Source organism: Lathyrus oleraceus, chromosome 2, assembly GCF_024323335.1.
Source record: "Lathyrus oleraceus cultivar Zhongwan6 chromosome 2, CAAS_Psat_ZW6_1.0, whole genome shotgun sequence".
In the NCBI taxonomy this organism is placed as follows: domain Eukaryota; kingdom Viridiplantae; phylum Streptophyta; class Magnoliopsida; order Fabales; family Fabaceae; genus Lathyrus; species Lathyrus oleraceus.
In genome coordinates this window covers 432,873,455-432,883,586 of record NC_066580.1, presented here as the reverse complement: position 1 = coordinate 432,883,586, position 10,132 = coordinate 432,873,455, and the positions used below count along the sequence as shown (strand labels likewise).

The 10,132-nt window shown below is 37.4% G+C and overlaps 1 non-coding gene across 1 annotated transcript; it reads left to right on the top strand.

The window, feature by feature from the left end:
* The first annotated feature begins 1,499 nt into the window (after positions 1-1,499).
* On the top strand, positions 1,500-1,606 carry LOC127123957 (small nucleolar RNA R71). The gene has a single exon (XR_007803610.1). It is a non-coding gene; the product is annotated as a small nucleolar RNA R71 (small nucleolar RNA).
* The last annotated feature ends 8,526 nt before the right edge of the window (positions 1,607-10,132 follow it).

Genomic DNA, 10,132 nt, shown 5'->3' with positions numbered 1-10,132 from the left:
CTTTGATGTCCATGATTATGAAGTCTGTAGGAATGTAGAATTGTCCTACACGTACTAGGACATTCTCTAGTATACGAACAGGATATTTAATTGAGTGGTCAGCTAGTTGGACAGACATCTTCGTTGGTCTTAGTTCTCCCATGTTGAGCCTTTTACAAATGGTTAAGGGCATTACATTAATGCTAGCTCCTAAGTCGCATAGAGCTTTGTCTATGACAAACTTTCCAACGACACAGGGTATGGAGAAACTACCTAGGTCTTTTAGTTTGGGAGGCATGTTATTTTGGATTATTGCGCTACACTTAGCAGTAAGTGTAATTGTTTCGTTATCCTCAATCTTTTTCTTATTGGATAGGATCTCTTTAAGAAACTTGGCACATGAGGGCATTTGTGTGATGGCTTCTGTAAAGGGAATTGTAATATTCAGTTGCTTCAGAAGTTCAACAAATTTCCTAAATTGCCTTGCAATTTTAGAATTTGCGAGTCTTTGAGGATACGGAATGGGTGGTTTATAAGGTGGTGGAGGTACATAAGGTGTTTCTTTCTCGTCGGGATCTTGGGTATTATCTTCCTTCTCCTTTGGTTCACTTACCTTCTCAATTGTTGTTTTGTCAGGTTTTTGGTACATGGCAGGATTTTGGAGTCTTGGATCCATGGGTTCGTCTGGTTCTTTTCCACTTCTCAATATAACGGCATTTGCATGTCCTTTTGGATTAGGTTGTGGTTGTCCAGGAAATGTGCCAGCGGAAGCAGCAGTAGATGCTTGTTGTTGAGCCACTTGTGAAATCTGTGTTTCAAGCATTTTGTTGTGGGTTGCTAAGGCGTCTACTTTGCTTGATAATTGTTTAAGTTGCTCACTAGTATGTATGTTTTCATTCAAGAAGTCTTTGTTTGTTTGAGCTTGGGTAGCTATGAAGCTTTCCATCATTAGTTCAAGGTTGGACTTCTTAGGCATGTTATGAGCATTATTAGCTGGCTTTTGATATCCAAGCAGAACAGCGGGTGCTTGGCCAGGTACATATAGGGCGTTGTTGTTCTTATACGAAAAGTTAGGATGATTTTTCCAACCTGGGTTATAGGTATTCGAATAAGGATTTCCTTCTGCGTAATTTACTTGATTTGTGAGGACTCCTGCTAATATCTGATATTCTGGTACAGTGTGTCCAGGAGTTCCACATAACTCACAGTTTGGAGTCACGGTAGCCACGGTGGTTGCGGGTGGTATGGTCAAGTTGTCTAACTTTTGAACAAGGGCATCTACCTTTGCATGGACATGGTCGAGGCTACTGATTTCGTACATTCCACTTTTTGTTTGGGACTTTTCTACTGGAGTTCTTTCACCTCCCCATTGGAAATGGTTTGGGGCCATGTTTTCAATGAGTTGATAGGCTTCGTTGTATGACTTATCCATAAGTGCACTGCCCGCGGCAGCGTCTACTGTCAGTCTTGTGTTATATAGAAGCCCATTGTAAAATGTGTGAATGATCACCCAGTCTTCAAGACCGTGATGTGGACATATATGTATCGTGTCTTTGTCTCTCTCCCATGGGTCATAGAGAGATTCTACATCTTTTTGTCAAAATCCATTGATTTGAGCTCTCAGCATAGCAGTTTTGCTTGGCGGAAAATATCGGGCTAAGAAAACGTTCTTCAGTTCTTCCCATGTAGTAACTGAGTTGGATGGCAAGGATTGGAACCAAGCCCAAGCTCTGTCTCTTAGAGAGAAAGGAAAAAGGTGTAGTCTTATCGCGTCTTGGGATACACCATTCGCCTTCACAGTGTCTGCGTACTGCACAAACTTGGTCAAATGTTCATTAGGGTCGTCCGTGGGACTTCTAGCAAATTGATGTTGTTGGATAGATGATAATAATGAGGGTTTCAACTCGAAATCATTTCGATTGATAGCAGAGGCAACAATGTTGTTGTGAGGTTCTTGTTGGGACGGGGTAGCGTAAAACTTAAGAGGACGATTATGTGGTTCCACTGTAGCCATGGTTGGTTTTTCAACTGGTTCAGTAGTAGGAAAGAAGATATCGGGAATATCGTACCTTCATTGGTACTATAGTATTCAGCGTCTTAAATATAAGAAACGCTCTAGTTCTGCAATTGGTGGTGCTAAGTTTTCGCCTTGTGAGCGAGTACTTGGCATACAACCGGGAAATAAGGGAAAGGAAATTAGTTTTTACCTTAGTCTATACTGCGCAACGAAAGAATCGTACTATTTGACTAAATCAGGTCCCCGGCAGCAGCGCCAAAAACTTGATACAGATCGTGACTGTATGTAAAATATAGTTTATCGGGTACTTGACTGCAAGTGCACAGTCTAGTTGTTTTAGTTTTAAATGATATCGAACCCACAGGGACCGATGGTCAAACTAATGATATCGATGTTACTATGTTTTAGCTAAGGAGATGATTTTTAGAGGTTTGGTTAAACAAAAATTAGATCTAAAGGAAGTTAAGTTTTTAAGAAAATATTAATAGAGGGATATCAGTATGCAACGCATTAATCGTCAGGGATTCGATAAGTCATCGGTGTATATTTTTAGTACCAAATATCTTTCAGTAGAAAATACTCATTTAAAAGGCTTTATCTCACACTCTCGTGATTGTTGACTTCGAACTATACTTTTAAGTCAGAATGTACACTCTCGTTGTCCCATTTGAAGTTAAAAATACTTTTTGAAAATAAATAAGTTCTAATTGCTTTTAAAGTGCTCTCGCTGTTTTTAAAATCAATGCCTAGTTTTTACTATCCAGTTCGACCCTCACGCTCTCGCGATTGTCGGTTCTCACCTTAGTTAATTTCTCACTCTCGTGACAAAGTTAATTAAATTTAAGTTAAAAACCACAGCCAGAAAGATTGTTTGAGAAAAGAAGTTTTACACCGATTATTATTGAATCCTGTCTAATTAAATTGTTTACATACCGATACCGATAGTTTAGCCGGACATGTTAATTACTGCAAACACAGATGAACATAAACAGACTAACAATAAAGCAAACATGATTATAATAATAATAAAGCAATAACAATAATAATTGAATAAAAACCTGGAACTTGGATTAATCAAATATGCCTAATCTTAAAGTACTTGAGCAGTCCTCCACAGGTCGGTAGGATTCTGCTTATTCGAAATAACTGCTTAAACTAAATTAAATAAATTGTAGTAGTTCCCCAATGTAGGAAACTACTACTTTGGCTAAATGAAAACGGAAAGGGAAAGGGAAAACAGAAACTCTGAAGGGAACGGTAAACAAATTGCGGTAAAAGAAAACAATGTTGCTGAAGAAAAAATAATAGAAAACAGAATTGCTGTGGAAAATAAATGCGGAGAAAGATCTTGAAAGTTGCTTCAGGGTGGACAATCAAGCGTGCCAGTAGGTTTCTAACTTCCATCCTTTTATATTCTCCATTGGGTCTTGGTAGTTGAGAGAAATAAGGGTGACTTGATTGAGTGAGAAATTCACGGGAAAGTGGGTTGAGGAGCGAGAAAAATGGGCGTGTGGATCACTTCTGTTGAACAATTCCATTACATTGCTTTTGGCCTTGTGACGGTCGTGATGGGCCTGTGATGTTCGTGACACCCAGGGCGTGACAGTCGTGACAGGGTTTGTGACGGTCGTCACATGCACAAGATTTGTATTTTTTGCTTTTCTGTTGTTTTCTCTTCTGTTTCTTCTTCTTTTCCTTCCTTTTCTATACTGTGCTCATTTAAACATGGGAATTGAAATACCTGCAAAAATAACTCGAACACTTGCAGAATAATCGGAATATAAATGAAAGTGGTACAATTTTTTAGTGTAAATCAAGGCAAATATACGATGTATTTTCGCGTTATCACCCTCTCCCAACATTTGTTTCATTCTCAAGATTGAGTGTTGAACTGTTCAAACACAACACTGACATGGATCCATAGAGATGCCGAGACACAAACAAGACAAAGCACCGAGGGTGGATTCACGAAATCACTTTAATTTAATCCACGCGACGCTAACGCGAATCTGTGATGATGTTGATAACGTGAAACATGGATTCGAAGGCAATGTCTCAATTCAAGAATGACGATGAATAGTGAAGACGATTTCCGAATACAAATTTGTGACGCGAGGGAGGCGGATAGAACGCGACGATGAATCCTTCGGAATGCTACATTGGAAACTCTGACCAGACATGGAGGTGAGGAGGAATCGACGGAGAATCCGTGAGGCACATGATCAAACACGACGTGATTCCATGAGCAAGGAAGCCGATATCGGACTCGGATTCTGAGCGAGTTTTAGTTTCATTTTGGTCGTGATTGCGGGCTCGTTCAAGGAGTCGACCAAGAACGCATACAAAGTTTCAATTTCATTCCCGACGATGTTGGTTTAGTAGCGGCCGTTTAGGGATGACGACGACGGATCTCACGTGGATAGCCATGTGTGTTTGGTATTCACCAAAACCTGGAAAGTATGCCGGTGTATGAGGGTTTAATTTGGCCCCTGGGCCCAAAAAGATCCTTGAACAATTACTATCCACACTATGTGCGAGGTTGTTGCACCCTCTATGGCTAGATTATTTCAGCATTGGGCTTAGACCCTTGGCCCTGAAACCCATTGCTGTTCACACCCTCTTCCATTGATCATCCTCCAGAAGGCCATTTCCCGGTGTTTTATGGTTTTGCTAATTATTTTTTAGTTAGAGATTAGAATTTAATTAGGTTTATTAGTTCTTGATTAACATATTAAGTTCTAGAATACTAATTAGGGATTTAGGTTAACTAAAGGGATAAATTTTGGAAATTAAGTAAAGATTAGAAATTAGTTAAGATTTTAATTGTGATTAGATTAAAAGAATTAGAGTTAATTAGAACATTAGAAATAATTAGAATTAGAATTTAGTTTTATTTAGAACTAGGACTTAGTTTTAATTAGAAATTTTAGAATTTAGTTTTGATTAGAAAGATTATAATTTAGGTAATTAGATTTAATTAGAGTTCATTGATTAATTAAATCTTACATAGTTTTTTCATGGATTTTTTAAAATAGTTTTAATTAGATTAAAAATTAGAATGTTTAGATTTTAGTTGATCTTAGAACATAGTGAAATTTCTAAACATTGGGTTAAAATCAAACTTTAGGACTTAATCAATTTTTAGGCTATTGGTTAGATTTCAACTATAATTTAATTTGTAGTCAATACCATATTCTATGAAATGCCCATTTTACCCTTTAGAGATTATTTTGTCATTTTTACCTTATAAATGCATGATCCCTTAGGACTAGAATTTGACATTAGAATTTTAATCAATTCCTAACAATGGCATGTTCCCTTAGCATTTTAATATAGAATTTTAATCAAGAATTTTGACATGATCCCTTAAGGCTAGATTGATCATTTCTAACTTTTAGATTAGGATTAACCTAGTTTCTCAAATCAAATCAAACCCATGATTCAAATTGATCAAAAGTAAATTTGATCAATTAAATCCTTTGAACTTGTATAATTCCACAGTCTAATGTTAGTGGCCAGAAGACCCTTGGTCACTTAATATGACTTTTTTCTTTTAAGCTGTGGAGCTCGAAGCCTTAAGTCAAGATATTTAATCAAGGCATCCTCATTCATACCAAACAGTGGATAATACAAGCAATCAAAGGTAGCATCTTCAAGAGCTTGTTGAATCAAAGTTAGAATTGTGTGGCATGAGCCTTAAGTAATAGAGAAGGAGCGGGACTGGAGAATTCCTACCCCCATTCTGGATATCTTTGGGTATGGGACGAATGACTCAGTGCTCATCGTATTCACTTCTATTCATAGACTTTAGCACAATCCTATTCATATGATTGGCAAGTCTCTCTCTCTCTCTTTACAAAGCAAAGCAAGGACTACATCAATAACTTATCAATCATGAATCGAGTTGTACGGTATGAACCTTAAGCAATAGAGAAGGAGTGGGACTGGAGAATTCCTACCCCCATTCTGAATATCTTTGGGTATGGGACGAATGACCCAGCGCTCATCGTACTCACCTCTATTCATAGACTTTAGTGCAATTCGAATCAAACAATTGATAAGGTCACCTTCAGCAAGAAACAACAAAGATTTCCCCCTTCCCTTTTGAAAGTTAAGATGAGAACTACATGCCATGATCCTTAAGTAGTAAAGAAGGAATGAGACTGGAGCTTTCCTACACTCATTCTCGATATCTTTGGGCGCAAGACGCTTGGCTCATTGCTTATCGTGTCCATCTTTACTCATAGACTTTAGTGTCATTCTTATCAAGTAACTATCAAGTCTATTCCACTCTTTCGTTCAATCATTCTATCGTATTTTCTTTTGCCTCCCCAATCATCTCGTTTCAGCCATAGTAGGCTGAACTATGAAAGCTTTGATTTCCTTATTGCACTATAAGGATACGTAGGCAGAAGAATTCAAATTCTTTGTGAGCTACCTTATTTATCAATCTACCTTATTTATCAATCAATCATTCTTTATTCATCAATCAATACCATCTTTTTGAGATCGAATATTACTTTTCCTTGGTTTCCATGTTCATCCTTTTAGGACGCCTAATGAATAGTCCGCCTTGTGAACCAAGAGCTATTTGGATTGTCCCCAAACATTATAATTTGTTGTGACAGGAATGGGTATGCCTAGTTTCCTCCACATCCTAGTCGATACCTCTTTCGCTCTTCGGTTCAGATTTATTCCTTCTTTGATCCAAGATATTGTCCTTCTTTGATCTCAAACTCTTTGTTCCCCCAACAAGTGATATATTCTTACTTGCATCCAACAATAATTTCTTGTGGGTCTCATCCTCATCCTTTTAGGACGCCTAATGATCAGTCCGCCTTATGAACCAAGAGTTGTTTGTGCTATGAAACCAAACATTTAACTCATTTCTTTTTCGGCTGTTCCAATGCAGTGTTGTAGGCCCTCACTTATTGGTTCATACCAATTTTACTCTTGGGTTCGGAGCCAGTTATTTTTGTGAGTTCCCACTTTACCATTCTGTTGGTGCAAGTTATAATTTTCATCACTCTCAATCTCTTTCTCCATTTTCATAGTTCCGAACTACAATTGCTCTGATTTTCTCATTGCATAATAAGAATACGTAGGCACGAGGATGTGAATTCTTGACGAGCATACTTCTAATTATTCCTCCTCCACCTTAGGGTACCATCCATATATTTCATGATCCATTACCTATATTCGATCCTAAACCGTTCACTCCAGTGACATACTGTTTCTTTAAAATCAGATACACTTTCTTTGGAATTCCATATATACCCTTTTAGGACGCCTAATGAATAGTTCACATTTGTACCTAGAGTTGTTTGGCTTAATGCCAGACATTTAATTCCTTCTTTTTGGCCCAGATGCCTATTTCCCTCTATGATACGAATCCTATTTCTCTTATGGATTCCAATATACCTTAACTTTTGGTTTCAAACTATACTTATTCAGTCACTTGTTACCAAAAACTCTATTAGGTGACTTTGGTCACTTTATTCCATCCATCTCCATGATGCATTCATAATCTACCTTCATTCACTTCAGGTGATATACCTATTTTTTAAGCCAAATACATTATACCTCTGTGCTCCATCTTGTACCTCTTTGTGAACCAAGAGTTGTTTGTACTATGCAACCAAACACTTAATTCTATCTTTTTTTGGTTGTTCCAATACAGTGTTGTAGGCCCTCACTTGTTGGTTCATACATGTTTTGATCTTGGGTTCATATTTTCACCCCTTGTTGGAGTTCAAATCATATTATCCTCTGGTTCAGACCATACTTTGATCACAACTTCTTTTCATCTCCTACCACTAGTTCTTTGAACTACGGAGCTCTGAATTTCTCATTGCAATATGAGGATACGTAGGCATGAGAGCCCCAATCCTCACCAAGCACTTTATCTATTTCTCTATCTTTTCCCCACTCTTTTGTGAGTAAACCTTAGATGTCACACCTATTCGAGCAAGAACAATCAAAACGGTTCCCATGGAGTACCATGGACGTTTGGGGTGCTAATACCTTCCTCTTGCATAACCGAATTCCTTACACATCATATCTTTTTCCCCCAGGTTTTATCGATGTTTTCCCTTTCCTTCAGGAATAAATAAAGTTCGATGGCGACTCTGTTGTATGTTCGAGCGTGCGATACCTTCGAGGATATTTCTGCTAGCTTCAATACCCATACTCCTCTTTTAGTTCAAATTGAATTGTTGAATAAAAAGCTAGTTGAAGGCAGTTTAGGTAGAGCTAACGTGAGCCAAGTACAAGCACTTAAGTGTGATTTATATGGAGGTGGACATGCAAATGGAAGTTGTTTGTTGGAAGGGACAAGTGAGGAGGTCCAGTTTGCTAATTATCAAAAGAGCAACCTGTATTCCAAGACATACAATCCGGGTTGGAAAGATCAACCAAATTTCGGTTGGAGCAATAATCATAATTCCAATGCCAATCAAGGTATGCAACAAAGCCAACAAGCTCCACTTCAAAGGAAGCCATGACAATTGGAAGATACTTTGTAGAATTTTATTAAAGTTACTCAAAGTATATTTAATTAGGTAACTAGGAAACATTAAATTTTGAGCAGAAACCGTGATACGTTAATCGAGAATTTGGAGACTCAAATTGGTCATTTATCAAGACAGATAGCTGCTTTGTGAAGCTCAAATAGAGGTTTCACCAGTAACACCGTTGATAATTCTAAGAGTGAAACATGCAAGGTTGTGGATACAAATTTTGGGGTAGGTTTTAAAAAGGATAAAGCTGAAAGAGTTTAAGAGGATGAAATCGAGAAAAAAAAAGGTGGAATTGAAAATGAGGAGAGTGTAAATCAAGGTGACAAAGAGGAAAGAGGAGTTACCGTTGATCAACTCATAGACAAGAATTATCCTTGGAAGAGAACAAAGGAGAAAATCCTGAATGAATCGAGCCCATCTTTACCAGATTACATAAAACCACCATATCTTATCATTAAGAAGAAATTAATACATGAGGATGAGGCTGGAATGTTTGAAAATTTTAAAGAAGTGTTGAGACAACTTCATGTAAGTATATCTTTACATGAAATTTTAGAGTTAATTCCCAAGTTTCCTAACTTTATACAGGTATTGCTGAAAGATGGAAAGCATAAGTTGCCTCGAGAACAGGTCAACATGGCAGAGAAATAGGAGACAGTAGAACCGTCGAAAGTTCCACCAAAGATGAAGGATACAAGGGAGTTCAACATCACTTACACCATTGGTGGGTTTAAAATCCCACATGCTTTATGCGACTTAGGATTGAGCATCAATATCATGCCACTGAGCAAATTTAAGTAATTGCAGATAGGAAAGATCATACCGAGCAAGATGACACTCACTTTGGCCGACTCATCTATGACTCGTCCACTTGTATTGTACAAAATGTGCTAGTTCATGTTGATGGTGATCTTCTCTGCATACTTTGTGGTGATTGACATGAAAAATGATTATGAAGGATCACTGATTCTCGGGCGCCCATTCTTGGCAACCGGGAAGGTAAAAATAGATATGGAGACAAGTGAATTGATTTTGAAGTGTAATAAGGATAAGGTGGTGTTTAATGCATATTAATGGACACCATATATGTAATATCTAGAGACATGCTATCAATTGGAAGAGAAAGGTAGTGAAGTTCACAAAAGAATGAAAAAAACAATTTTCACCGACGTGAGGGTATCCCTTGTGCCTGCCGTGTTTTGAGCATTTAGTGTCTAGCTAATGACGAAAAATAAGCACTAGATAAGAGGTAACCCATCAATTTTAATTAGTTTTTGTTTTTCAGAATTTACTTTCTTTTTATTCAAGACCATCCACAAGAGAAATTATCTACTCAAGGATAACCCTTCCATGAAGATCCATGTTGTCTTTAATAAGCAAGTTTGTAGTTGTTTTATTTCTTTCAGATTGCAAGTGTAGTACTTTGGCATTGAACAAATGATACAAAATAAACTTGATTATCACAATAGAAACTAACAACCTGAAGGCGAATGATGATAAAATAATCAACAGACTTGTACCCAACCTACAAATACCTCATATAGTAAGGTTTGAACAAAATATTTCCATTGTTCACTTTTTTTCTTTATAAGTGTATTCATGCATTATTCTCGTATAT